The sequence below is a fragment of the Castor canadensis genome, chromosome 9, assembly GCF_047511655.1.
Source record: "Castor canadensis chromosome 9, mCasCan1.hap1v2, whole genome shotgun sequence".
In the NCBI taxonomy this organism is placed as follows: Eukaryota; Metazoa; Chordata; class Mammalia; order Rodentia; family Castoridae; genus Castor; species Castor canadensis.
The window spans coordinates 141,165,004-141,189,613 of record NC_133394.1 but is presented as its reverse complement, the minus strand read 5'-3'; the positions used below and the strand labels follow the sequence as shown (position 1 = coordinate 141,189,613).

The 24,610-nt window shown below is 35.9% G+C and overlaps 1 long non-coding RNA gene across 3 annotated transcripts in view; it reads left to right on the top strand.

Moving 5' to 3' along the window:
• Positions 1-24,610, top strand: part of LOC141411006 (uncharacterized) — a 56,382-nt gene that overhangs the window by 16,209 nt on the left and 15,563 nt on the right. For 2 of the 3 annotated variants that reach the window (XR_012435862.1, XR_012435861.1), the window contains 2 exons: positions 11,742-20,050; positions 23,796-23,907. This is a non-coding gene — a long non-coding RNA (uncharacterized lncRNA). The remainder of the gene's footprint in view (positions 1-11,741; positions 20,051-23,795; positions 23,908-24,610) is intronic. The other variant, XR_012435863.1, reaches the window with a different exon arrangement.

The following is a 24,610-nucleotide window of genomic DNA, read 5'->3' as shown; positions in this document are numbered from 1 at the left end:
CCTAGCTATTATCCCACTTTTAGTTAATTTATGGACCCAAGTAAGGAGTCTGTTCTTTTTAGCAAAAGCAACTCCTAAGTACTTGTTACATTAAGAGCAGACTGGTGAGCCACTGTGGCCTCTTTTCCTAGGTCTTTACCCTGACGTTGGTCCTTGCAAATGTCTCATTCTTAGATGAGAAGAGCCATAAATGAAAGGATCCTAAGGAAAAGCAGCAGTTTACTTGTGTATTCTATTCTAGGTCTCCTTAGCTCTAGACTCCACCTGGCTTTGACCTAGAAAGATATTTTTTTGATGAAGAAATCAGTTGTCTTGTTGTGACAACTCTAAAGAGCACACTGCAAAGAGGAATGAATTAAGAGTATTCATTCTAAGAAAGTTTCTAAAACTCCTTTATTTTTCTTTTTGAAGGTTTTTCCCTTAGGGTATTAGTCCAATTTTTTTTTTCCCCTAAGAATGAGTTTTGTCTGCAACTTATACCTCTTCACCATCAACTTCTTAGATGGTTCAGAAATAGGAGAAACCATCTGAATCCACTTTCATGTTAAAGGACAGGACACTAAAGATCCTGGTCTAGAATATGTTATGGATTGAACCAAATGGTTATATTTTCATGGCAGTTTGATTCTCATCTCTATGGCTACCCTACTTGGATTTAAGCAGGGTCAATACTTGGCCAGCCAGAGAAGAATCTGTTTTCCTTCAAAATTAAGAGAAATCTGCCTAAATCAGAGGTCTAGAAGAATGACCCAGGTGTGGGACTCTGCTTGTCCTATATACTCATGCACGTAAAAGGAAGAAATGGTGGAATGCAAGAACAGAAGAAGGAAAGCAGTTGATTGCATCTTCCTGTATAATATACAAGGGATTTGCAGTTGGAGTTCCCTCTATTATACTTAAATGTAACTAAATCAAGGGCTGGAAGCTATGGTTTCAAAACTGTGCTAAAGGGGATATCTACAACTAACTGATCAGTGCTACTACACACATGCTTATCCTATGTCTTTTACAGTCATGAAATTAACTATATTTAACCATCTCACTGATTAATTTTCTATTGCATTCACCTGGGACACCCCCCATTTTGCTCAATCAAAGCAATTATTTTCCTGTGAAAAAGGATCTGCAAACAGATAAGGTTGCAAGTATTTTAGAAGAGTCAAAAATGTTCTTCAGATGCAACTGAATAATTAAATACAATCAGAAGTCATGTGCAATCCTAGTGTACTTATTCCCTAAAATCACCTGCTGAATATTGAGGGGCAAAATGACTTTCTAAGTAGAATGTCCATTGCATTGAGTGTAGAATCTATCACAATTGATTTCTTTCTTAAATTTTGTGTGTGTGTGTATGTTCATAGAGTCAGAAAAGGGACTAAGATGATCTGGAACTTTATTTACTAGACATTCTGAACAAGCTTAAAGCAACATCTTTATACCACATGGGGTAAGGCCTTTCTTGTGATTGAACTACTTTGTTTTGTTTGCCATCGGCATTAGGTATACCAAATCAATGTCAGAAAATAGAAATAGCAGGATGAAGGGGATTCAAAGAGGTTTAAAATGACCATTCAAAAGCGTTATTATAAGTGTTTCATGTTTTCCATATCGTGCTAACCTCTGTCTCTAGTTCATAAATCTGTAGCTCAGTAGTCTGTACATATATTCAAAACTAATTTTTCCAGATACCATAATTTTTGTTCATGGTGCCTGAGTCAATGTCCAAATAAATACATTCTCTCAGTGATGCAGAAAGCAGTGTATTAATATATTTTCTGCCAAACAGGTTTCCTGGATGGAGCCACTTTCTTTCCCAATGAATCGAATCCCCTAAAATGTCAATATGAATAAATTACTAATAACGAACTCTTCACTTACCTTTAATGCTTTGCCAAACACCAGCTTGATTGAAAAGCTGATATTTAGCAGAAAGAAGAAAGGGTGTATCTCAAGGAAGAATCAAACTAACAAGGGTAATAGAGTAGAGAATTTCTGTGTCGAATTCCATCTGAACAATCCTGTTTTTTTAAAGGTCGGAAGCTCATACATACTTGGAATTTTTGCTCTCTGCCTTTGATTTAACGCGCAAAATCAAAAGCCTGTTCTATGAAAAGAAGTGCACTTGAGCAACCCAGGAATGTGCTGAAGCCTTTCTACAAATTAATCTCTTCTTTAGTGAAGTGAAACATCGGGACCATTCAGCGATAGTGGGAGGGGCTCAGGGGGCTTGAATTTGAGCCAAGCTTAATGAGAAGGAGTTGGAGGCAAAATGGAATTGAACTGTACCTTGTTAACTGGTGAAAGCTGTGAATGAAGTGGACTTACTGGCCAAGAATTCTTTTGCTTTGTTGCAATTAACTATAGAGGACACTTCTGAGGTAGTTTGTGCAATCTTCAAATATCCTGATATATTTTTTAAGCTTTTATATATTTAAAATATTTGGGGAAGTAATTTCCTAATTCTGATTTCTAAATTTGGTGCTGTGTTGAGGATGCACAAGTTTATGTTTTAGTGGAGTAAACCTTATTCTTTTGGCTGTCTTACTTGAAATCTATATTACTAGCCATTAGATCAGGTGCAGAAGGAAAAGCAATGATAATCACAGACTGGCTCAGAGGGACTCACATTCCATTGAGAGCTGCTGGAATCTCTCAGCCACAGCAGCAAAAACAGAAACCCAGAGACCAAGTATGCACCAGGCTTTTAGCTGAAGTTCTCTCAGCAAATCATTCCTCTTAGGGACCACCAGCACATACCTTTCCCAGGGAGACCTTTCTGTGGTATAAGTGTTGTTTACTCCATAAATTTCTTCTATAGAAAACTTGCTGAGTGGGAAGGCTGGTAACCCTGAGAACAAATGTTCAACTAGAACTCAGGAAAACTTGGTTTTCTGACAAATAAATTCATCCCAAACAAGTTACTAAAACGTTCTGTGACTCAGGTTTCTTTTCATGAGCAGAAGATGAGACCTTTTTGCAGTTTCTGCAAAGCACATGCTGACTGCATTTTGCAATGGCTTAATGTGAGTCTCAAATTGCAAGTTACTTGTTTAGCACCTTGAGATAAATAAGAAGATGCACCTGATTTTGGATTGTATCTTCTCTCTTAAAACATTTAAAGGGTAAAAAAATTTATTTGCCAAGAATGGCCAAGGGACTGAGTGTGGAATCTCAGATTATTTTAAAGGGCCCTTCTAAGTAAGATGTGGTCTGTAGTGTCTGAAGAAAATATTCAACTGTTTATGTTTTTTCCTCATCTGTTACTAGTTTTCAGGTTTACAAATTTCATAATATAATACACTAGAGTATCAACATGTATACACAAATATATAATTTATTAAAAGTATATATGTGTATACACACACATATACAGAGAGAAGTACATGCTCAATTGTTTTAATTCATAGTCATAAGAATTAGGAGACTCCTGTTTTAGAGGAGGAACAATTAAATTAGTGAGAATATGTGTTTCTCTAATCAAAAGAAATAAAGGGTTCAAAACCATGTAAGAAGATAACATTTCAGCTTAATTCAAATTGTCTTTATTATGAATCTAAAATTACCCTTCCAAATATGAAAAGTAACTAGTTTCTATTATCATTTGTCAATTTTAATGCATACACAATTGGAATTACCTCTGACTTAGTAAGAGATGGAAGTCTATAAACACCAACTTTGGGGATTCTTTTACAACATGGGAAGATTACAGAGTGAAACACATTAATGAATTCTCTGGAGTGATTCTTGACTTTGCAGGACATTTGCACCTTCAGATCTACTTTCCTCCCTTTCCAACTGCTGTGACCTCAGGGTCTGCCGACCTCAGGGTCTGCCGACCTCAGGGTCTGCATCAACTAAAGGTCTTTGGATTCTTATGTTTCTGAAGCGTGAAAAAGAAAGCATCGATCACTTTAGCTCCAGCATGGCAAAGTGGCAAGTTGGCACTGGCAGAAGGGCAGTCCTCTGTCCTTCATGCTTCTCTTACAGGCCCTCTCTTTCCGTTTTCAGTTTGTGATGAAATGAGAGAAATCTTGCTATTACTAGATCATTGCTTATTGGCTTCCCAAATTGTGTCTGTGGTAGTAAGTAGACCTAGCACTGAACTCTTTAATTGCCCCTTTTGGTTTATACCCATTTCCCGTCAGTACTCTGATTACATCTCCATTTAAGTTCAACCCACATCTGTTACCAAATTATAGAAGATACATAGATGGATAATCTATGACATGTCTCAAGTTTTATGCATTTATCTATTCAAAGAAGGATTTTGATGTGATTCTTATTTAAAACAAAGTTTATAAATGATATATGTGGAAGCAATCTTTTAGCAGAAAATCTTATACCCATGATCTTTCTTTTCTGATGCAAGCATATCTATAGAAAAGGAAGCAGTTATCTTCTTAGACAATGGCTATTTAGGAGCCACATACCAAGAAAAGATGTTACCATGTAAACACAAAGTACAAGATACAGTGGTAATATGCTCAACAGATTAAAATTAGAATTAACTAGAAATAGAGGGCCAGACCTGTCCTGATGGGGTGAGTTGACCTCCCAAGGAAAGCACATATTCAGTTCATTGATTAAGATACACAGAGACAAAAGGTTCAGAGGAATATATAAATTGGGTTAAGTTTGGTTTTTAGAAAGAATTGACATTTCTACTATGAGTACTAAAAATTACATGGGAGTTTACTAAGGGCTTATTATGTACTTAACATGTGGTAGCATACCTAATTTTCACAAAAACTGATGAAACAGATACTGTTATTATCCTTACTTTGTTCATTAAAAAACTGAAGAAGGTATGAAAAAAAGTTCACTCAAGATAGAGACCTACACAATTTGACTCTATCTGTAAGATGATGGGTTTAGAAAATTAGTGGGAAAAGCATAGTGACAATGAAAAATATTTGATGGATGAACATAATTTTTTGCTCCTCTCCACCATGTAGTATGCTTGCCTCAATATTAGAATAACCCCAAAAGAGTTTTATGTCTAGTCTTTCTCTTTCATTTTAGGAACTCCTTCTCAGCAGTTACAATAGGATTATTTCAGGAAGGGAGAATAAAGAATTCTAGGATTCCTGTGAAATATATTAAAGAGATACATTAAAAACAGAGACCAGGGGATTGGCTTTTTAATAGTCATAATATTAGTGTGAAAATCACTTTTGAAGCAAATAAAGTAGAGATTTAACTGTCCAAGTCCTCTTCCAGGCCTTATATCAACTGCTGAGAGGCTTTGGGTGAAGTTTTGAAACTATGTTTATAATAGTAAATCAACTTGGAAATCTACTCACTTTGAGAAGTTGTGATGTCTTCTGGATGTTTAAAATATGCTACCTTGGTTGTTACTTATCACATTCAAATGCAAGTGTTGCCTAGGAGAAGACACAGAGTTGGCAGACTATAGCCCTGAATGTGCTGGATTATGTGGTTTCCTGCATGGCACAGGTGGGAGGGACCAGATGTTCTGAGTTCTGGACTGCTCTGACACTGAGCAGGCCCTGGCCTTGCTCCCAAAGTTGGCTGTGGCTGTCTTTTGGCCAGGCTATCTTGAAGATCAAATGCATTCCTTTAGAAGATCTCTTCCTAACCTTCTAGGATTACCTTGCATTTCTGGGACTGAAGTTCAGACTGTAGAAATAGCATTTCCCACAGAATGGAAAGTGTGAGTTGTATCAAAGGACTGAAAGAAAACACACGGATACATATCCATACACACACAAGAATGCATGCCATGTGAAATCATTATTAAGAACTACAGTGATTTTTGATACAAAATTCCAGATTCCCTTTGAACAAATGCCTTCGGGCAAGTCCTATAGGAAACAGAGGAATTAAATATAATATGTCATTAACTATGCTTGTCATTTCCTTTGAATGTTTATAGTTGGGAGTTAGGGTATGGAATGCATAAATGTTATACAAAAATTACAGTGCAGTGATTGCTTCCTTTGCCAGTTCACTCTCAGGAAACTCATGAAAGCGCAGTGGCATCCCTGGTATGTTGGAAACTTAAACTTTTACCTCTATTGAACCTCAGAAAACTAGGTCTGACCTAGAGTCTGTCTCATATAGCTGATAGGCATTTTGAGTGACTTTGGAAATGTGGACCTCCTCTGTGGCCAAATTTAAAATCTCTCCAAACGAGAGGCACCTTTCTTGGTCTTCTTTGTGCTTGACAGTAAGGAAGAGACAATGTTTCTTGGAAAGAAAGAAACAAACAAAAAATAGCAGAACTGGTCCCCACTAGTCACTTTTGATTTGTCATCGTTTGGGAAATGTGACTAGGGAGAAATTGTGGGCTGCATTTGGTGAAAGTTCAGTGTTAATTGGGGTCACAGCTCACTGGTCTCTTGTTTCTTGAAGGTTGTCATAACTCTTTCCTCATATGGTATAGTTATAACCTTTTGCTTCAGGATTATGGGGTTCTCAGACCCACATGAGGCCTAGGCGGATGATGTACAATTGAGGGATGTTGTGCTGGTATCAGCTCAGCTGATCTCTGCTCTGAGACCATGAATAACATGTTTAGGTTCTCTCTAGGCTTTATTTTTCTTTCCCAAAGGGCTTCAAGAAGCATTTGCATGATTTGTGTAGCAAATATCTTATCCCACTTCCAGTTAGGAACACAGTTTATATTTCTTCTATACCCCAAGACGTATCTTGGATTTAGAAAAATGCTTATTGACTCATCAAAATAGACCCAATGGTGACAAATATCCTTTATAATGTCAAGTAGTAATAATACTAGTAGTTAGTTAATGTTAACAGAGATAACCATAGCATTGGTAGTTACAGTAGTAATAGTAGTAGAGCGACTAACATTTGCCAATAACGTGATATTCATGAAAGGTTAATATCAACTTAATTCTCACAATAACTGTCTGAATCAGGTACTATTACCGCATCCAGCTTATAGCTGAGGAAACTGGAAAGAAGAACTCTAAAGTTACTTGACCAAGGTCAAGAGCAAATAAATGACAGAAATGGGAAGGGCATAAAGTTGGCTCTAAAATTCACATTACCACCCACTACATAAACTGTATGCGTTTGGATACTGAGCAGTCCTAATAAATACAGCAACCTCTTTATTCAGTCTTCTTGACTACTGTAGAGTATTTGACACATGAAGACTGATTCAGGAAGTCAGGGCTTAAATAATTAAAGAACAGGAAAGTAGAAATGGCATAATTCTACTTGACTACTTTCCTAATCACTGGACTCCCACCATGAAAGAGTTTTAGAAACTGAGAAATATAAAGCTCTCTGGCACCTATGTTCTTGGTCTCCTTTACAAACAAAGTAAATCAGATTGTCTTTGGTTTATTTATCCTTGTTGGGATAAGATCTAATTTGCTCCTGTTCAGAGTTTGAGCTTAAGGCTGGATTCTGTCTACATGTAGATCAGTATATTAACAAACTGGAACTTAATGCAACTTTCAAACTAACTGCATTCTTGAGTAAAAACACAAATACTTTCAGCTGTGTTTGTTTGATGATGTTCAATTTTACCTGTGGTTCTTCATACCTTTAGGGCATTATTGATCCAACAGATTTTTACTTCCTGATCCAACAGGTCTTTACTCAAAGAAGCTAAAAAAAGAAAGGAAGAAAGAAAGGCAGAAGGAAAGAAAGAAAAAAACAACCAAACTTTTCCATTAGTATTTATAACTGGCACACCAAGAAGAAGGTTATTGGCTGGAAAAGATTAGTAAATTTTAGACATCTTTAGGTCAGTTTCAGTATGGTGACTGCATTTGGAGACAGGGCCTTTAGGAAGTAAAATTTAAAGAGGTCACAAGGGTTGAGTATTAATCCAAAAGGATTGATGGCTTTATAAAAGAGGAAGAGACAGAGAGATCTTTCTTTTTACTAAAAAAGGAAGGACCATGTGAGAACGCCCTTAGACTAAAAGGCCTCCCAGAAGCCTGGAAGAAGGTACTCACCAGAGACTTATCATACTGGCACTTGGATTTTATTTTCAACAGAAAATAAAATTTCTGTTGTTTAATCCACTCAGACTATGGTGTTTTATTAATTTCAGGCCAAGCAGAATAAAACAACTGGAGAGCTACTTTGTTTCTTGTGTATATGTGTTTTCAACTCAAAATACTTGTTTTGCTTTCATTTTGTTTCTGTTCCTTCCCTTCACCTTTTTTTTTTTTTTCGTCTTTTGAGACTTAATTCTTTCCTTTTTCAATTCTTAAAATTAGACACAATACCTGTCTTTGAGACAGCCAAGTTGACCTTTTTTGGAGACAGAGTTCACATGACTTAGTTTTTTCTTTATTAGCTGCATCTGAAGAATATAGAAGGCAACTACTTTCTACGTTTTCAGTCTTTCTTCCTGAATTTCTCCAGCATCACACCCTCTATTATCTGATGCTCTATCCTTTATTAGCTGCATCTGAAGAATATAGAAGGCAACCTTACTTTCCACGTTTTCAGTCCTTTCTTCCTGAATTTCTCCAGCATCACACACTCTATTACCTGATGCGAAATTCAGAATGTGCTATCCCTCTTCGTGCGTACATGTGTACCTGGTACTCTGGACCTAGCTACCGTGTACCTAAGAGAAAGGTGCTTTCTTACTACAGACAGAGAAAATCTTTGTTCTTGATTATGGACTGAATCATGTCCCTGAAAAAGTCACATATTGAAGCTCAAACACTAGTTTCTCAGAATGTGCTATATTTGGAAATACAGCCTTGTAAGATTGTGAGATATAATGAAGTTAAAATAAGGCTATTGGAGGGGGTAGCTAATTCAATCTGCTGGTATCCTTACAGAAGAGGTGAGCAGGAGGCACAGTGATGCATGGAAGAAGCAAGTGCACATACAAGTGCAAGGGCAGCTGAAGAGACTGTAAGGGAAGATGAGAAACCTCAAGAGAAATCATATTGCTGATACCTTGATCCTGGACCTGTAATCTCCAGAAACTTTGATAAAATAACTAACTTTATGTTCTTAAACTAACTAGTATGTGATATTTTGTTATAGGTGCTCCAGGAAACCAATACATTCCCTGCAAAGTATTTGGAACATCCTGAGTGATGGGTATAAGTTTTGAGGGAAGAAAGCCTTCTCAGCATCTTTGATGTCCCATCAGTCAATAATAGTCTACTCTAAGTTGATTTTTATGGGCAAGTAGGATTTTCTTCTAGGCTTGTTTAGAATCATAAAACCATTATAGCCTTAGATGTTATCTCTTCCAATGGTGATAGAATGAGCTTACCCAAGGCTGGACATTTGTTAGTGGCCATCCCACTGGAGTTCAAACATCCTGACTTCCAATTCTCTCTTCCTGTTACCATCTAAAACACTTTATCTTGTTTTCCTTTTACCATTACTTCCATTTTAGTGTTTTGTTTCCTAACCTTTTCTGTCCATGTGTTTATCTTTTCAATATATTTTTATTTTCCTTAAGTATTTATTTTGGAATATATTTTTCTCTACCTGGGCCTATTCCCTTATAAACAAAATGACTATTTTGAGAATATGATAATGAGTTTTTTCCATTTCTTAGTTCCCTTAGTTAAAAACATTACAATTGTGTTCACCTACAATTCTCAGCTTTATCAAAGGTTGATTTTTCTCAAATAAACAGGTGCACTGTTTGTTATTAAGTGTACTGTATTTGTAAATATAGATCCCAAGTAGATTATGGTCACTGACTTTGAATTTTCTTCACTCCTGTATTACCAAACTTTTGTCCTTAGCACATAAAAGATGGTCTCTAGCTGTTTCCATTTTTAATTCTGCTTTCCTGAGCTACAAAAGAGCTTTTGTTATACCCTCACAGGAACTGTTGATGCCTTGTGAAGTCTAAGGATGGCTTTGTCAGATAGAGTCTTGGCATGGCCTCAAATAAGTACTCAATCTTCATATGTTGATGCTATGTATAGACATGTGTGGTACTGTGTAGGCATTTTGAAGACCATCTCTGATCTTTTTCAAATAAGGCAGTTTAATTTCAACATCAAGTTGAAGTTGTGCAGAATCTCTTTTTTAGTAGTTAACAGGGGATTTTAATAAAAAGTTTATCATGATGATGAAAGTAAATGTTTCTAGGGAAATTAACAGTGCACAAAGCTGTTTCACATACATGATTCCATACACATGTAGGAGTTTCCAGGATGAATAAAGTTGCATCCATTTTTTAGGTGATGCAGTGAATAATAAAAAATCTTAAATGACTGACTCTAGAATAAACCACTCTTCAGAACTAAGAAATTTTTTTCTCTAATCCTTTCCTTCATACTCTCTTCTTCATAATTCCTTGCATGTCACATCTCTATATTGGATAGGATATGATTTTATTTGCAAAATGTTTTGTGGAGTTTCTTCTAAGGAGTAAGGATACAAATATAAGCTTTAATTAAATAAAATTAATTATGAGTTTTAGTTATGGATCAGATGATTTTAAAACCACTAGTTTTTCTTGTTTCTTTTTCAAATTAATTTACACTATTGGTAAAATGTCAGTCTGTAATGACCTAGAGTTTTTAGTTCAAGTTACAATCCATAATACTCTGCTGTATGAGAAATATGGCACCCACAGCCTAAATGTGCCTTTCTCATTGGTTATTAATGTCCATTTGACAATATACGCCAGCTTAGAAACATGGAAAGGGACTGGTATTGTAGAGGTTAATAGCTTTTCAGACTTGGAATTAGAACTTGTCTTTTATGAATAAGGCAAGCTACCTAACCTCTGTGAGATTCATTCTCTTCACTATTACAAAAAGAAGTTATCATAATATCCTTGTCACAAGTTTGTTAGGAACATCAAATATAACAGTATATGAACTCTGCTTAGCACAAAATGACCTTTGGCTTCTAAAGTTTACCTCACTAAAATCAAAGCTAACCAAAACTCAGTGTTTCAGATGTTTCTTGCTTCCGTTATTAAATTAAAATTATGTAGTTTAATATTCAAAATGAGTCATAATCTCAATTCATTTTACTATTTCAGTGTCATGCCCCCCCACCTCCAACATACTTTCATTTCAGTCCCTGTGAATGCCACCTTTGCCACTTTTTCTGCCTTTTCCTATCTCATGAAACATTTATATTTTCTTTATCCCAATGTCATTTGTTGCCAGGCTAACTCTTCTTTCTGCAAATGTTCCACATTCCTTTAAGATGAAGTACAAGGAGAGTTTATTGCTTTGTCCTATTTCCTTTTATCTATAGGGGGTAACTATACATTATTGTCCATACGCCTGATTTATTTGTACCTATTTCCCACACACTTGACTCTTCCAGTAGACTTCAATGTCTTCAGCGTAGGTGTCCCGTTTGATTAATCTTTGACTTATTAGTCCCTGGTATAATGACAGGCATAGAGGAGGTACTCAATTTCTGCTAGGTAAAATTGAATTAATCAATTAATCCATAAACTAATGCAGAATACCTACTATAGTACTATGTGTCTGAGAAATGCCTTGGACAACAAAGCTTTGTCTGAAATATTTAGAAAGATAAAGCACTTATTGATCAATTGTTTAATCAGTTGAGATGATCACTATGAACTACTCAGCATGGTGCCTACAATAATGCAGCAGCTGAGAACACTTAAGGCTTTCACCTCAAGGAAAGAAAAGTGCTCACATTTGAAATGAAAAAGCAGAACTGGCTCTGTGAGAACTGTTCTAAGACTGCTGAAAAACTACCCACATAAGGTATGGGGTATCATATGCAGGTAACAGTGGCTTTTCTTTTTTTTTCAGGATACAGGATCTCACTGTGCTGCCTAGTCTGGTCTCCAGCCCCTGGACTCAAAGGGTCCTCCTGCCTTAGTCTCCTGTGAAGCTGAAACTGCAGATATGTACCCCACCACGACTAGCTTAGTTGGTTTAATCAGTTTTGTTCTGGTGATTTTAATGTTCTTTGAAAATGCATCTCACATTAGAAAATTTCAAGTGAATTCATGCAATTCATATTCCAACTATCATTTGCTTTGTATGATAGTAATAAAATCAAGTTTTATTTGTATTCAATTTGAGCTGTTCCAACAAACTATGAGATTGTCATAGACTAAAACCAAAAGATGTTTATGGAGATAGAACTAACTCCTTTTATGCTTACTTTCTTTATTTGGGGTATAGAATTTGAATCTCACTAAACAAGATGTGTTAAGTTTAATAGTTACTTGGAGCCTATTTGTCCATCACTTTTAAGGAACTAGAGATGCAATGAATAACTGGCTATGTGTCTTTATTATTTATGATTCTGCAGAACCAGTAAAAGGTTTGTTTTTTGGTTATTTACTCACTCATTCATTAATTCTACAGGAACCCACTTGGACGTGCCATTTTCTTAATCAGAGGGAATAAGTTTGTTGCAGAAATACTTAAGTACTTCTTATTTGTTTTTATCCTCCAGACAATGTAGTCCTTAATCAGATTTTTTTTTAGGCTTAAAACTTCTATTTCCATGTTTTTCTTTACCTTTTGACAAGCTTTTGGGCTTGTGAAGTTTTAGCTTACTAGTTCTTTCTTGCTTTCTCTGTGTCTCTATCTTGCTCTTTCTTTCTGTCTCTCTCTTCTTTCTTTTCTCCCTTCCTCTCTTCCTTCTTTTCCAAAATAATCCTCACATCTTCACTGATTTGCTCATCTGTTTCAGAGTGTACTTTTTCCTCTTATAGTACTTACATCATTTTGGTAACTTATTACCACTTTTGAAGGGAAACATGGAATCCAAATAAGAAATGCAAACAAAGGTAAAATATTTTCTTCAGTTAGTTACCTGTTTTAGTAATGAGATTTATGTAAATGTAGATTTAATTTAACTATTAAGGAGTGGTATAAGTTTTCTGATTTTAAAAAAAGTTGGGTTTAATACTGGGGTTGACCTCAGGGTTTCTTGCTTGCTAGGCAGGTGCTCTACCATTTAAGTCATACCTCCAGCTCAATTTTCTGATTTCTTATTAACATGGCATTACTAGCTTTCGAGGGCAGACCCAAAATGATAAAGTAAAATTGTATTATATTGTATTCAAGAATGGATAGATGTTTAGCTACATGTGTGATATTCCACTATTTCTGTATTTCTCTCAGTTATGCTTCATCGATCTGTCATTCATTTCTTAATTGACTTAACCAACAAGTATGTTCAAGATAAACACTCAGGAACATTTCCTGTTTTTTCTCCTTTCTTCAGTGCTTCCTATTTAACTTATCAGCAGATCTACAGATTCTGCCTCCTAAATGTGTACTGAATCCTTCCATTCCTCTCCATACTCATTTTGTAACCTAAACTAAGTCATTTGTTTCTTCATCTTCTCCAATAAGTTTCTTTTTTAAAAAAACATAACAAAATTATTTAGTCAAAGTTCTATGTGTTTCAGGAGGCTTCAGAATAAGAACCCAAAGACTCAGAGTAAACTGTCCATTTTTAAGCTTAGGTTTGATGAAGCACAGACTACAGTGTTGAAGTATGATTGGACAAAATGGTATTACCTAATGATAATAGATTCAGTAGGGAAACTCAGCAAGGCCTTTTTATCCAAATTCTCTTTGGCCGCTGGGGGCCAAAAGAGGACTTAAGTAACTAACTTAAAGTATCTATTCAGCCTTCTTTTTTCACATACTCATTTGAGGTCTCTGCATAAGATTTATTACTCTTTTATACTGTATCTTCCTGCTTACTTGCTTGTTTTTTAAATGCCTGCTTCTAAAATATAAATGTCCTGACACTAAAAATTGCTCTAATTTACCAATACATAAAACAATGTCTGGCAAACAGAATGCACTTAGGGAATATGTATTGCATTAATGGATGAAAATGTAAGAATCATTATCTGGGGACTATGCAAAGCATGGTTTAAGAGGAGCAAGCTTAGAGACAAGAGCAGTTAAAAATGCTTTTTAGTCAACTCTGCTTCTTTTGCCCATTGCACCAGTTTTAGCTACAGCTTGGATGGGCACTTGCTGTAGACTGGCAGCAAACAACCTCAAGGGCCTCACTTAATTAAGCTCTTCTGCCTCAGGGTGAATTTTTGGATTGGCCCAGTAGTTCAGAATTTTATGCTCCTGTGGACAACTCTGTCAACAGATGATGAAGGAAGACAGGATGGTGATACATTTCCCATCCTTTAAATAGACAATTCCAAGGTACATCCTATACATTCTATAGAACTATTCCAATACACTGAGCCCCACTGCTCAAACTCACAGCCAGCACATGACACACCTGTGGCTGACTTTTTTTTTTTCTCTGTCTCCTCCAGCTTTTCTACTCCTATTCCTCATCAACTGGATCACTTTTCCATCATACAAAACTCAAACCATTGCAAGCCTTTTGGATTAATCTATGCCAAGAGAGATGAAGATTCTCATTGGCAGGCTAAATTAACAGAATTTTAAGATTATCTGATGGTTGAATGTGGAGAAAACATAGGAAAGATTCAAGTATGACTCAAATGTTTGTTGGTGTAATCCATTTTAATGGGAAAGAAAAAGAGGAAATAAGATAAATACTTCTATGTTGTAATACATTAACCAACTACAAAAATCCAGAATGTAGTCAAATGTAAAAGTATGGATCTCAGACAAACATCTGAAAAACAGGTACAGATTTTTGGAGTCAATATCTACTTCATATGAGAAGTAGGTGAAGCAAAGAAAAGATTCTACAGAAGGAACATGTAAAACAAGAAAACAATAGGAAAAAAGAGTAAGGTTGCTGGGTGTTGCTCAGTGGTAAAATGCTTGCCTAGGATGTTCTAGGCACTAAGTTCATCCCCAACACTGAAAAAAAAATATCCTTGTGCAAGGACCCATCCAAGTCCTGGATAAAGAGAACTTCACACTTGAATGGCTTCAATGATTCTATAGTACAATAATTTGATTGACTACGGATTAGAGTGTTGCACATTAAGTAATCTATGGTCAAATATATTGAAAACTAGCTTAAACACACTCTAAATAGAGTTCTCAATTGCAGAAGACTGTTGACACTTAGACATAATTTGAAATTTTTCAAAAAGGAGAACATAATATATGGCATATTTATTTGATGTTTTTCTCACTTGAAGAATCACAGTGAATATTCTTCAGGAAAGCATTCACTGGAATGTTTTTTGTTTTTCTCAATATTTGTGCCCTGCAAAGACTCTCACATATTCTTTTGCACAAACATCCAAGGTGATCAATTATTAGGTATACATGTGGAGGGGATATTCACTTGTAACCTGATTCTGTTAATTGTTTTCTAACCTGTCTGATATCACTTTGGTATTTTATATTGCTTACCACTTCCTCTTTCATAAAATTCTTATCTCCTTTTACTATAACCACATTATTTTCTGTTCTCTTTTTATTTATATCGCTTCTCAATCTATTCTTTGTTTAACTACATCTTAAATATTTATATTACCCCTGCTCTTTAATTTAGTCCCTTTGTTACTCATCAATGAAACATGGTTTCAAGATGCTTAGGTGGAGTAAGAAATATATCTCCTGTAACTATGGAATATGCCCCATCATTAATTTATTCACTCATTCATTCACTAAATCTTTAATGAAATGGTCCTTTCTTATACACAATAATTCCTGCTCTAACATGTGGCCTCCTTATTCTACCACTATATCTGGAAAGATAATTAAGATTAAAAGTATCTCAGCATCATTGTAAGTGCATTAGAATTCAATGGGTGACAAATAATAGAAAACAGTCTATTCAGCTTGTGAAAAAAATAGGAAGGAGAAAAAAGATTAATCAGAATAATACCGAAGCAGTTAAGAGAATCCAAGCATAGGGAGGTAGCTGAGCCTTGGGAACAAATTAGAACCAGATATTCAAATGTCGTTTTTTCTGTCTCATTATATTAGTGGGATTATTGCCACTATAATGCTGCACAATATTTTTCAAGAGCATAAAACTGAGAAAATAATTTTCCTTGCTCACAGGTCTGTAGGTTAGCTCAGGAAGCTTGCTCTAGGCTATAATTTGTGTGGATTTAGCTGGACATGGCTGGGCTTCTCTCTAGCGGGAGGATTTGGTTTATGTATATGACAAATGCTTTCTCATTCCACTTGTACAAAAAGGATTCACCATGAGCATGTTCTTCTCATGGTGAACCCCTGGAATATATGAATCTGTGCAGAAATAGGGATATCTATTAGAGGCTCATTCTACAATAGGTATACTAACCCTCTGACCTCCTATTGACCAAAGCAAGTCACCTGGATAAGCCCAACATCAGTGTAGGGTCATCAAGTGGGAGGCACTATTAAGGCACTTGGCAAAAGTGTAGCCTTAAAGAACTGGGGAATAACAACCCAATTCACCGAACTCAGCATTGCATCAACTCATCAGGAATTCCAAAGGTGTAACATCACTCACTCTGCCAGGCTAATGTTTCAGAAATGCCTGTGACTTATCAACATTCACAATTCTTTCTCTCTAGCCAATCAAAAAATTTGTGTATTCTTTTATAATATCTTAGAATAATATAAATATAATTGATAAATTATGCATAATTTAAGTGTTATTTAAATTATAAATAATTTAAATATTATTTATAGATAATTGATGTATTCTTTTCTGGCTCCTAGCCTCTGTTTGCTGTTATCTACAACATTGGAGTTCCACATTTCATTTTGAAAGTTCAATTCTGGGATTTCATTGCTCTTCTGAAAGATCTCTAATTATTTCTCATTTTCAGGAATTAAAATTTCTTAGTGTGCATAAAAGTACTTTCATAATTTTCTCCAAACACATTTTTCATTTTTAACTTTCTTTAGTCACCCAGTATGAAAGCACACTCCAAACACAAATAACCACTTGTCATTCCTGTACAAGTCTATGTGTTGTGTGTGTATTTTACCTTTACAACTTCCTGTTACCTATCTCATATCTTTGAGTGGCTTATTCATTAGATTCCACCCCAAATTCCACCTCTCCTGGGTAGCCTTAGCTGAGTTAGCCCTCTTTTCTTCTGTACCATCACAATACTTCATATAGCTAATATATTATTTGCCATAGTATTTGAATATGTGGTATTAAACAATTTACCATATACCATATTTATGTTTTCCTTCTATTGGATCCTGAAGTATTAACATATACATACCATATATATTTTTTGTTCCTGTTTTGAACCTTATGAGGTGAGCATTAATATCTTCATCTTACTTATGGAGAAGTCAGGCTCAGAAAAGTTCATGAAGGTCATTATCCTTTTTAAGTGAAATGAATAGTGTTCAAAGCCAGGAGCATTTGACTCCATGGAATATGTTTTCAGATGGTATACTATAAGACTGCTCAATGTGGAACTACAGATTCATATGTCTATTTTTCTACTGGTGTGATGTAATCAAAACAGAGAACTAATGGTGCGGTAATTGGGCTAGAGGCATAGCACAAGTGGTAGAGTGCTTGCTTAGCAGGTACAAGGCGCTGGAACCCAGTTTTATTCATTTTTACACTTGACCCCAGATATCTGTTAGACCATTATGGCATGAATAAATGAAAACAAAAGTGAAGTATAGTGTTCTTCAGTATCCAGGAAGGACTGGTTCCAGGACATCTAAGGACTTCAAAATCTGCAGCTGCTCAATCAAGCCCTTTATATAAAATATATATTTGCATATAACCTGTGCAATATCCTCCTGTATATTTTAATCATCTCTGGATTACTTACAATACCTAATACAACATAGATGCTACCTAAATAGTTATTATTCTACATTGTTTAGGGTATAGTGACAAGGGAAAAAGGTTTTTATTTGTTCACTACAGAAGCATTTAAAAAAAACATTTTTGATCTATAATAGTTTGAATCAGTGAATGTGGAACCCACAGAGAAAGGCCAAGAGGACAGTAAAATAACTGATAATCCATTGATAGGTATCTGGGAACAGGATAACAACAAAAGCAGAAACAGTAACAAACAAACACAAAACTAGAGAGAGAGATTTAAAAAAAAGACATGGAATTTTAAGGAATAGAATACAGAGAGAAACTAGAGGGAAAAAAATTATAGTTTTTTTTTTTTGTTTTTGTCATAGATCAAGGAAAATTGTCTTATAGATCCAAACATGTGCCCTCCAGGATTTCTAACCAACTAATGGCAATCTCAGTGTATTATAGTTCATGTTTTATTTCATTTTCTTCCTGTTGTAAAAATGACTCTGTTCTGTGGTGAGAAAGTGTTTGCTTTCTTGCTTTTTGAATAATTTCCTGGGGAAAACTGCTAGGTTTATGGGAGAAGGGATGGAAAAGTTCAAAATTGGTATTATTATGTAGAACATTTTGAAAAGACCATAAATACATCATAAAGTGCCTTTCTTTTCAGAAGTCTGATTCCTAACTCCTCAGACTATAATTATTAACATAAACCCTTGAAGGCACTCTCTTGTCATGTGTACCTGAATATCCTATCTTGTTTTATCTGTGATTTTTTTCTACTGCTTTATTAGTTTAAAGAGCCCTTGGCTACTCTCTAATGAGAGAAACCAAGTTTCTATAGCCTAGGTCACCCTCTATTGCTTGAAGGTAGACAGAAGAAAGTTCACTGGGAGGTAAAAAAAAAAAAAAAATGTTCTGGCAGAGCAAATCCTTAACATGCTGTTGTAACTACCAAAACCAACTTGTTTAATACTGAATTTTAGTTTTTCTTGAACTAGTTAAAAAAAAAAAAAGAAAGGAATCACAGCCCTACAATACTTCCCCTTGGGGAATTAGCCTTATCTCGGTGTTCTCATCTCTTGTGTGATCTCTAAACACTTACAAATCTGCTAAACAACAAGCCCTGGTGTTTCCTTCTGAACCCCAAATTCTGTCCTTAGAGCAGTTGGCCTGGGGTGAGGTTTTTCAATCAGTGTCAGCTTCAAGCCAGCAGCTTGCATCCTACTGCAAAATTTATGGAGCATGCTGATGAGAACAATATGGCTCCCTGGGAAGATGACTGGGAATTGGCAGAGAAGTTTTCTAGGTCTGAGTTTTGCAGCTGGGCCATTGATTGTTCCTTCATCTGGTTGGACTTCAAAAGGTTGCATGCCTTGTTATCTGTTTTGCACCCTTAACCAAAAAGTTACTTTGGGAGTTCAAGGCACTTAGAATACATTAGATTACTTTCTGCAACCAGTCTCCCCTTTGCAAAGATCAGTCCATATTCAAGCTTTGAATTTCTAGGGTGATAGAGGAGTAAAGCAAGTGATATATTTCGGTAGTAAGTTACTTGATTTGTCTCCAATATAAATGGTGGGGGATTAAAAAAAAATGAATTGGGTGTATGGAAACCAAAGCATCTGGCATAGTGCCTATCATGTATATACACCAAAACAAGCATTTGGAGAGGAAATAGGAGTGTAGACACTGAAGCTAGATTGTCTATTTTTAAATCCTGGCTCTTTTCTTTATCAGCTGCATGGACACTAGCAGTCACTTAACCTATTGGTAACTCTGTTTTCTCATTTACAACATACGGACTGTAATGTTACCTCCTAGGGATGAGGTTAGGCCTGTGGGAGAAAATGCATGTACATTCTTATAAGGCCGTCTTGCACATAGCCAGTGATTAACTAATGTTGGTTTTTGTCGAACAACAACAACAAATAAATAAAGAATATAGATTTTAGCCACTTTCAAGTTCCATTGTGCTTTGTTTTTTAAATAAAATCAGTGATATGACTGAAAATAGCAATACCTTTTAATAGTTATTGTACTACTGAAAGTGACCTAAGGAGAAAAATGATGATTGTAATACATATATAAAATATCACATGTTATGTAATATGGCTTATACTTTATATTATATATATATATCAAATATGTATCATATACAGATTTTTACTTCTTAAATGTAATATATACAAACCTGATTTATATATGCTACGTATATCATCCTATATACTACTATATTTTATATGTTTTTTAAGCATACTTCTGATACTGCTGCTAAGTTTGAAGTCATTATGTAGAACTCTGAAATTTGAGTCCCCACACTGTGGCTGGTTTTGCGTTGACCGTCTATTCCACCTGGTCCGCGATTATCTCCAAGAACATCCTAACCTGTGGCTCCAGTGTGAAGGTGAGAGCCATCAGGGTTTAGACATAAGACAGCTGGGAATGATACAGAAGGACTTCTCTTTGTAATTTCTTGGTTCCTATTGTCACTCAGTGACATCTCAGTTTTTGGTTGGTTTGTTTAAATGTAGATTTTTTTACAAAGAAGCTGATGCCAAACCATAAGAATTTTTTATCATCGTCAGTGATAGACACAATAAAGAAGTCCAGAGAATCCATAGATGTGTCCAGATAGACATTTCCAATTAGAGAGAGGCTTTGACCAAATTATAAATCAAAAGTGGCAGCCAGATGTGGTAGGAGAAGAGGCTTTGGAGTCAGATGGTGCTGGGTTTGATTCTTGCTATCAAATGGATGTTTGTGTTCCTCCCAAACTCATATGCAAAAGTCTTAACCCCTGCCATGATAGCATTAGGAGTTGGAGCCTTAGGAGGTGATTAAATTAAGAGGGCAGAGCTCAAACAAACAGAATTAATACCCTTATAAAAGAGACCACCATATAGCTCTCTTGATCATTCTACCATGTAAAGACACAAGAACAAGGTGCTGTCCATGAATCAGGATGAAAGTCCTCACCAGAAACCAAATCAGTTAGTTGGCTGATTGAGCTTGGACTTTCCAGCCTCCAGACCTGTGAGAAATAAGGTTGTTATTTATACATCACCCAGTATGGTAGTTTTGTTATAGCAGCCTGATAGGTTAAGACAATTCTCCATTTGTTGGTTGGTAACCTTGAAGTTTTAAATTTCTGACTTTCATCATTTGTACTTGGAAACATTCTTGTTATCTCTCTGAGCCCTACTTTCAACATGGAGATGATTATACCTTCTTACTGTGGAGTTTGAAATAAGATACTGCCAGAGAATTTGAACAATCAACTTGAAAGTTTTTGGAGTAGTTTCATATTTTTTAGTGATATGAATTAAATCACTAACATGCTATCTATTAGAACTGTCAAAGCATAACCTAAGTTTTGATGAGGGGAAAATAGCATAGGTTTTGGAAGAAAGGTAAACTGTACCTGACTCTTAGGCTTTACTTTTAAGTGTGTTAATGTATAGCAAGTTAATAGCTATTACAGTCTTAGTATGCTCGCTTGCAAAATAAGAGTATCTGGAACCTTATTTCCTACACCATGTAGATAATATTAATGTGCATTAGCTTTCTCATTTTCTTTTTATAATAGGAATTTGATGTACTGGTTTTTTTTATTCATTTAGTCACATGTGCATACATAGTTTGGGTCATTTCTCCACCCTGCCCCCCTCTCCCACCCTCTCCACCCTTCCCACTCAGTTCCAGGCAGATCCTGTTCTGCCCTTATCACTGATTTTGTTGAAGAAAAGACACAAGCATAATAAGGAAGACAAAGCGTTTTTGCTAGTTAAGGATAGCTATACAGAGAGATTCCTAACATAGCTTTCATGTACCCATGTGTTACAACCCATGTTGATTCATCTCTAACTGATCTTTACACTGGTTCCTGATCCCCTTCTCATGTTGAGCTCTGTCACTTTAAGATTTCTGTATTAGTTCCTCTGGAGTGGGAACATCAAAAGCTTTCATATTTTGGGTTTTCAACCTATTCCCATATCTTCCGTATGTGCTCTCCCCTTGTCATATGATCCAAGTCCAACCACATTGCTGCATTTGCCCTAGATCTAAAGACCACATATGAGGGAGAACATATGATTTTTGGTCTTCTGAGCCTGGCTGACCTTGCTCAGAATGATGTTCTCCAGTTCCATCCATTTACCTACAAATGATAAGATTTCATTCTTCTTCATGGATGAGTAAAATTTCATTGTGTACAAGTACCACATTTTCTTGATCCATTCGTCAGTAGTGGGGCATCTTGGTTGTTTCCATAACTTGGCTATTGTGAATAGCACTGCAATAAACATGGGTGTGCAGGTCCTTTGGAGTAACCTGTGTTGCATTCCCTTGGGTATATCCCCAGGAGTGGGATTGCTGGATCATATGGCAGGTCTATGTTTAGAGATTTAAGAAGTCTCCAAATTTTTTTCCAGAGTGGTTGCACTAGCTTGCATTCCCACCAGCAGTGTACGAGGGTTCCTTTTCCCCCACATCCTCACCAACACATGTTGTTGGTGGAGTTTTTGATAATGGCTATTCAAACAGGGGTGAGATGGAATCTTAGTGTGGTTTTGATTTGCATTTCCTTTATGGCTAGAGATGGTGAGCATTTTTTCATGTGTTTTTTTGCCATTTGAATTTCTTCTTTTCAGAAAGTTCTGTTTAGTTCAGTTGCCCATTTCTTAATTGGTTCATTGATTTTAAGAAAGTTTAGTTTCTTAAGTTCCCTATATATTCTGGTTATCAGTCCCTTGTCTGATGGGTAGCTGGCAAATATTTTCTCCCACTCTGTGGGTGATCTCTTCAGTTTAGAGACCATTTCTTTTGTTGTGCAGACGTTTTTTAATTTTATGAAGTCCCGTTTATTCATCCTTTCTCTTAGTTGTTGGGCTGCTGGGGTTCTATTGAGGAAGTCTTTGTGTATACCTATTAGTTCCAGAATGCTTCCTGCTCCTTCCTATAGTAACTTCAGAGTTTCAAGTCTGATATTTAGGTCCTTGATCCATTTTGAGTTGATACTAGTACAGGGTGATAGATATGCATCTAGTTTCAGTTTCTTACAGACGGGTAACCACTTTTCCCAGCAACATTTGTTTAAAAGGCTGTCTTTTCTCCATTGTATATTTTTGACACCTTTGTCAAAAATGAGAAGGGTATAGTTGTGTGGATTCATATCCGGGTCCTGTATTCTGTTCCACTGTTCTTCATATCTATTTTCTTGCCAGTACCATGTTGTTTTTATTGCTATTTATTTGTAATATAGTTTGAAGCCAGGTATTGTGATACCTCCAGCATTGCTCTTTTTGCTGAGTATTGCCTTGGCTATTCATGGTCTCTTGTGTTTCCAAATGAATTTTAGGGTAGATATTTCAATCTCTGTGTTGAAAGTCATTGGGGTTTTGATGGCAATTGCTTTAAACATGTAGATTGCATTCAGTAGTATAGCCATTTTTACTATGTTGATCCTACTGATCCATGAGCATGGGAAATCTTTCCATCTTCTGTAGTCTTCTGCGATCTCTTTCTTCAGGAGTTTGTAATTCTCCTTGTAGAGGTAATTCATATCCTTTGTTAAGTTTACTCCTAGGTATTTGATTTTTTGAGGCTATTGTGTATGGAATTGTTTCCACATATTCCTTCTCAGTTTGTTCATTGTTGGTGTATAGAAAAGGTAATGATTTTTGAAAGTTGATTTTGTATCCTGCCACCTTACTGCAGCTGTTTATGGTATCTAAGAATTTTTGGATAGAGTTTTTTGGGTCTTTAAGATATAAGATCATATCATCTGCAAATAAGGATTTTTTGACAGTTTCTTTACCTATTTGTATTTCTTTTATTCCTTCTTCTTGCATAATTGCTCTGGCTAGAAATTCCAGTACTATGTTGAATAAGAGTGGGGATAGTGGGCACTCTTGTCTCATTCCTGATTTTAGGGGGAATGGTTTCAGTTTTTCACCATTAAGTATGATGTTGGCTGTAGTTTTGTCATATATAACCTTTACAATGTCGAGGTAAATTCCTTCTATTCCTAGTTTTCTTGGAGCTTTTATCATGAAGTGGTGTTGGATCTTGTCGAAGGCTTTTTTGCATCTATTGAAATGATCAAGTGGTTTTTTCTTTGCTTCTATTAATGTGCTGTATTACATTTATAGATTTGTGTATGTTGAACCACCCCTGCATCTCTGGGATGAAGCCGGATGGTTCACGGAGCTCAGGAGGTCTGCAGCTGTGTCCCAGTCACCATCTTAGATCACTCTTACATGAGTATGTTTTTGAATTCCTCAATTTCTTTACCTGTGATCACAGCTATGTGGGAGGCACAGTGTGTGTGGGGGTGTTACAATCTGAGGCTGGTCTAAGGCAAAAAGCATGGGACTTTATCTGAAAAATAACTGAAAACTAGAAGAGCTGGGGGTGTGGCTCATGTGGAAGAGCGCTTGCCTAGCAAGGCACAAGGCATTCAACTCAGTCCTTGCATCCAGCAGGAGAATTCCAGCAAATGCAAAGATTCAGTGAAAGTAACAGTTTACTTGAGAGGAATAGCTTTCAGTCTAAGGATTATCTCTAGAGTGGATGTATTATTTTTTGATTGAAGCAAAGGAAATATTCACTGATTCATGTGTTGTATAGTTTTGGCCTTTGGCATTCTTTTCTTCTGCATAGAATAGTCTTCTTCCCTTTCTTCTTTACCTAGTAAACTTCTGTTTTTCATTCAAGTCCTATCTTAAATATCAGATATCTCTATCAGATATCATTTTAGCTACTTGCATGGATTATTCTATTCAATCCTTATGGCACCTATGAAATTGAGAAGAAAGAACTGGACAAGACCACTCTACTCACATGTCATGGTGACCTAGTGGATTTGGGATTCTTGTCTACACTTATATATCTCTAAATTACCAACCAAATTCATTTTATTTCTCTCTTTTTCTGCTCCAAAAGGACTATGTACCCCTTTTATTTC